The 5,530-nt window shown below is 45.1% G+C and overlaps 1 pseudogene; it reads left to right on the plus strand.

The window, feature by feature from the left end:
• The first annotated feature begins 425 nt into the window (after positions 1 to 425).
• The window catches only part of LOC102773713, an 8,898-nt pseudogene continuing 3,793 nt past the window's right edge, over positions 426 to 5,530 (plus strand).

Raw genomic sequence — 5,530 nt, forward strand, 5'->3', positions numbered from 1 at the left:
GGACTTGGCCTCTGACCAGGCACGACGGGGTAGCACCGCCCCCGAGGCCGGGACCCCACCACGGGGCCTCCCCTTCCGGTCTCCACAGCCCCAGGATCTCGCTGAGCGCCTCAAGCAGCCTGGCCTGCGGGGTCGGGCTTTGCCTGTCCACCCGGCGGCGGGGTAGCCCCGCCCACGAGGGCGGGTCTCCAGGACGGAGCTTCCGGTTCCCACCTGTTCCTTCCCAGGTAATGGAGGCGCGCGCCCGCCTGGCGGAGTTGGTGCGCGCTGGCCGTGCGCGTCCGCTGTTCACCGTCTGCGGGGCGGCCGCGGGCCCCTCAGAGGCTCAAGGCGAGCCCCGAGCCCCGGGAGCCGGTCCGGAGGAGCCCGAGGAGCCTTGCGGGACGCAAAGTGGAAGTGCGGCAGGTGAATCTGGCGGGGCAGCGGGAGGCAGCACCCCAAACGGCACTGGGCAACGAGGGACGGGGAGGAAGAGAAGTCGAGAGTGAAGAGAAGGACAGAGGAAAGGTGTTCTGAAGGCCGAGGGAAGCGAGTCTCCGCCCGAGCGGAGTGCCCCCTGGGTCACATGCCACTGCGATGCCTCCAGGAACACTGAGAGCCTAATGAGGGCATTGGATTTGGCTGAGAGCGGTGTGTGGGTACATTGTGTCCCACTTATACTGGAGCCAGGAAAGCTTTAGATTTGGCAGTGGAAACAGGTTATAGAGGACAGGTATGCTTAGTGTTGTTGGAAGTAAGGCGAGCCCCCAAGTCAGTGGTCCTGGTGGAATATAAAACATACTGGGGAGCCAGGCAGCAAGGCAAACATCTTTACCTCCTTTTAGAAGGGTGTGCACACGTGGTCTGGAAGCAGCAGGCACACAGGGGGCTCCTCGGGAATTTATAACCCCTGACACACTTGACCTGTCCCTTGTTCCTGATTGGAGCTCAGGCCCACAGTCTTTTGCAATTGGCTAATTCAAAGGCAGGGGTTGGCCTTTGCCGTTTCAAGATGGGCTGCTGAGTCAGGAAGCCCCAAATGGTGGCTGTCTACACTCTTCTTTGACAGAAAAGATGACTTGTTTATTCTCACAATTCCCCCCTTTTCTTTATTTAAACTCTTCAAACTCGGCTGACATCCATTGACTCTCCTGCTCTGCAGTGTCTAGAAGACTAAGTTGCTGTTTGGTCTGTTATGGGTTCACTCAGCGAGATAGACCACTGACACAGAATTTAAATTTAAGAGCCTTTATTAAGCTGGCCAGCTGATGACAGCGAATCCCTCCAGTAGGGGCTTCGCAGCCTGCAGTGCAGACCGAGGGTACAACAAAGCCTTTTATCTGCAACACTACAAAGCATGCAGGGTTCACACAAAGTTTACAAGTACGAATGGGGAAGTAAACGGAGTCACACCTGGCTGGGTTGAATCATAATACATTGTTTTTCTAAGACAATCTAGCAATTTTTCTCTGCCATGATCGCGGACCCTAATACAATCGGTAACCTTTCCATGCCTCAGTCCCTCCCCCTAGCACAGGTCAATGCGGTTTCGATTAACCCTTGGCTAAGACATGGGATGATGTGACATCCCATCACTGTTCCTATGACATCTCCTAAATCTAGTCCTAGCCAATCTTTTCACCTAAAGGCTGAAATATCCAAGTCATTCAAGTTATCTATAACCAATAACTGGGTAAGCACGATCCAGATTGTACACATTTCTCCAGCCCACATTGTAAGCCCCTGAAATTGCCAGATTCCCAAAGCAAATAGAACCCAGTACATGATGGTTATTAAGACAGCTCACAGTTTTCAAAATCAGTTTCAAGGAGATATGTCCTGGTATGGCTGTTCAGGTTGAGGTGTGTCTGCCGTCAACCCGTGCGTGATGGGTCCAACCTCGCTCTGCAGTCCGAACAGCAGTCTCTGTGGTAAGCAAGAAAGTAAGGTCCTTCTCAGGAGGGTTCCAACTTGCTTCCCTTCCAAATCTTAATTAGAACAAACGTAGTCTTCTGGTCGATGGTGATAAACCAGAAACTCAAGAGGGCCTTGGGTCAGGAGGCCTTCTAACCTGAGAGAGATTAAAGTAGAAGAGATACTCAGTACACAGTTCTTAAGAAATTGGTCCCTCATTTCCATTGTAGGAAGATCTTGAGGCATTCCAGGACCTATTGGAATCACCTACAGCCAAATCTAGGTAAAAACAAAACAAAACACCTTTCTTAAAATTCAAACCCTAGGAAGGTTGTCAAACTTGATTTTACCAAAAAATTATATATTAAAGTGTATTAGACAGGAACATAGGCCAGCAAACTTCAGTTCCTATGATTAAAAGATGATCTTTTTATTAAATACTTGATTAATATAACATAATTATTTTACTAGAAAAGAACTGACCAAAATAAGGCTTATTTTCTAACTTCATTTGTCCTGGGGTGTGGACAGCAAGTGACACTAATTGGATTTCTCCCATCTGTCTTCCTGAGAACTTCGGCATAAGCTATTTACCCTTCGTTAGGGAGGCAAAATGTAAATCACTGACTTGTAAGTGTCCTTGGTTTAGGAAAGACAGCATTTTCTAGATGGTTGCAAACTGCTGTTTTAATATTTCAGTTTCCCTGGCTTACTAGCCTGTATCATTTAATCAATTTCCTTTTAACATTTTTTATTTTATAAACTTCTTATAATTTTCACAGACATTCTTACAACTTTCAAAAATATTTTTACAATTTTCAAAAATAACCACCTTTAGAAACCACCTTCTTTTTCCTTCAAAATGCATAACCATGCCTCAGTCCTTCCATTAAGCATCTCCATTCCAATATTCTTTCTTTCTGTCACACCATCAGTGATTTGTACAGACCTTTTTAATTGTATTAGAATTCTTCATTCTTAGAAACCTTAATTTTTCAATAATTTACCAAAAAGTAAACAGCCAGCGTTTCTTAGATTAACATTTATCAACACAATTTTTGTAATTATTCTAAAAGATATTCATTAAATTTAAACCAGTCTTAATATTAAAAATTTGGTGTGGACCAATTAATCCTTTTTTAAATCAGGCCAATAAAATATTATATCCTAGGTGAGATTTTACCACACATATTACACATAAAGACTACAATATATTTTGAACTATTGATTTTTCCAGGGGGCCTCAGGCCGCACCCCCCTGCCTGGTGGGGCTTGACAGGGGACCTCAAGGTGTGCCCCCCAACCTGAGGCTGCGCCCCCAACCCGGCGTGCGCCGGGGGACTTGAGGTGCACCCCCAATCTTGTGGGGCTTTAAGAATGCCTTAAGAACTGTGTAATGGGGAACCTGCGGCTGCATCCCCCCACCCCGCACCAGGCCGGGGGACCTAAGGCTACACCCCCTACCAAGCTCCAGGCCAGGGGACCTGTGGCTGCGCCACCTGCCTGGCAGGGCTTGATGGGTGTGAGGCCGGCCGGGTCTGGATCTTGCCCAATGGGGGTGAGGCCAGCCGGGTCTGGGTCTCCTGTGATTTCAAGGAGCGTGCAGGTGGGCGGGGACTTTGGGTCCCATGGTGCACCCAGACTCTGACAGGAGGAAGATTTTCATATACATTTTACTAATTTTCTTTCATCTCTGACACTTCTATTATAGAGAAAGGGCAAATAGCAATATTAAAGTATTTTCTCTAATTCCCTTTTAATGTGCATGAATTTCATGCACTGGGCCACTAGTATTAAAATTTTTTAAAAAAAGATGTCACAAAGTATACAGTTGAAATTACTGCAATGAGTAAGAGGACAAAGAAATCAACATTTTCATGCAATGAAAACATTTTCCTAGTTCATTGAGGCCCAAAATGAGGAATTTGTAAAACAAACTGGATGTGCCAATGAGTGTACCACTGTACCAATCCATTAATATTTTTTCAAATTTAATTTCCAGAGTTTTACTTTTCATAATAAGCACTATCATTTTGTACATACAATAAATCTACATTTGGAAGAAGTATTCAAGTTAATATTTTTGTCTGTGCTTCCTTCAAGCTTCCTGAGCTCCAGCTGCTCTTTTTCCCCAAGAAGATCCATGAGACACTCCTCAGGTGAGTTCTAGTCATACTTCTCAGAAATATGTCCAGGCCCGAGTAGAGGAATATGTGACAGTGGCCTCTGCTCCCTCTCACCTGTCAGGATGACCTCCCTCCTGAGAAAATCACATCCTGGGCATGATGAGGTATCAGTTTCCCTGCCTGAAGCTCGGTCCTCACCAGCTGGGCTCTCCTCATCATTCTCAGATTTCTATGATGTCATCACTTAGTTTAATGGGAATTACCATCCCCTGGAGCCAGGAGAACCGAGTTACTGCCTGAACCTAAATTTTCTGCAGTCTAACCAGTCACTTTCCCTGGGCCTCACTGAGACCTGTGCAGCTCCAATGGCAGTTGTCCGAGATTTCCCAGGGCTGAGAGGTTTCCCAGGAGGCCGACTAGCATGCCAGAGCAGCCCCAGGCAAACTGGGTTGAGTCAGTCCCCCTCTTAAAGGTGGAGTTTGTAGTCTGTGCGCTAGTGCACCTGTGAAGTTCTTTCCCTTCCTGTTGAGGATGTGCTGATGGGTGTACCAACCCATTAGTATGTTTTTCGAAATTAAATTTCCAGAGTTTTTCTTTCCATATTAAGCACTATCATTTTGTGCAGACAATAAGTCTACATTTAGAAGGAGGCTGTTGACAATAAATGTGGTAAGGTATATGAGGAAACAACTCCTACAATTAAGTGACCCCTGGGTTTCATCTAGGCCTCTCTGCTCTGGAGATGGGGAACATCTAGAGGAAGAATTCTCACAGAGCCTTATCTTCCCTAGGTAGGACAGGACTTTGTGTCATTACAAAATTATCTTCAGTGCCATGGTAACTGTTTCCCTTCATCTGTTGCTGAGCCTCAGGGAAGTCTTGTTGGAGTGAGCCAGTGCTCTGACAGCTGACAGCTGACAGATGTGGCACTAGAGCTAGAGGAAGTGGTGACATGTGTCTCCATGGGCCTTCCTGAGAGCTGCCAATTCTGGCCACTGTTGAACTCCTCATCAATTTCAGATTTTTTACTTTTAGCTAAACATGATGTATTTAATTTTCATTTTTACTGAGATGCTTTTCCCTTATAGTTAGTGTTGTGTTCTTTTTTAATGTTATGAATGTCTTTTTTATTACTGCTTCTTTTTTATCTGTTTTAAAAATTTTTGTCCTAGAAAATATGTTTCTCTCAAAGTTATTTTATGTCTCTCTAATTACTTCTGTGAGAAGGTCCGTCTTTCCAGACACCTTTTCATCAGTAGCTACTCTCTCGTATTTCTGTGGCCAAAAGCATGAGTTTATTTATTTCAAGCAAATTACTTCAAAACCCAGGCAACAAGTGTACTTTAGGACATGGGTAACTGGCTCTTTTTAAGCTACGCTTGCTCATGCAAATTCTTTGAGGTTCTTATAGAAAGCTTTGCAGTGCAGTTGTTTGCCCTTTTTATTTTTTTTTATTTTTTAAATATATTTTATTGATTTTTTACAGAGAGGAAGGGAGAGAGATAGAGAGT

Source organism: Myotis davidii, unplaced genomic scaffold (assembly GCF_000327345.1).
Source record: "Myotis davidii unplaced genomic scaffold, ASM32734v1 scaffold54, whole genome shotgun sequence".
NCBI classification, from domain to species: domain Eukaryota; kingdom Metazoa; phylum Chordata; class Mammalia; order Chiroptera; family Vespertilionidae; genus Myotis; species Myotis davidii.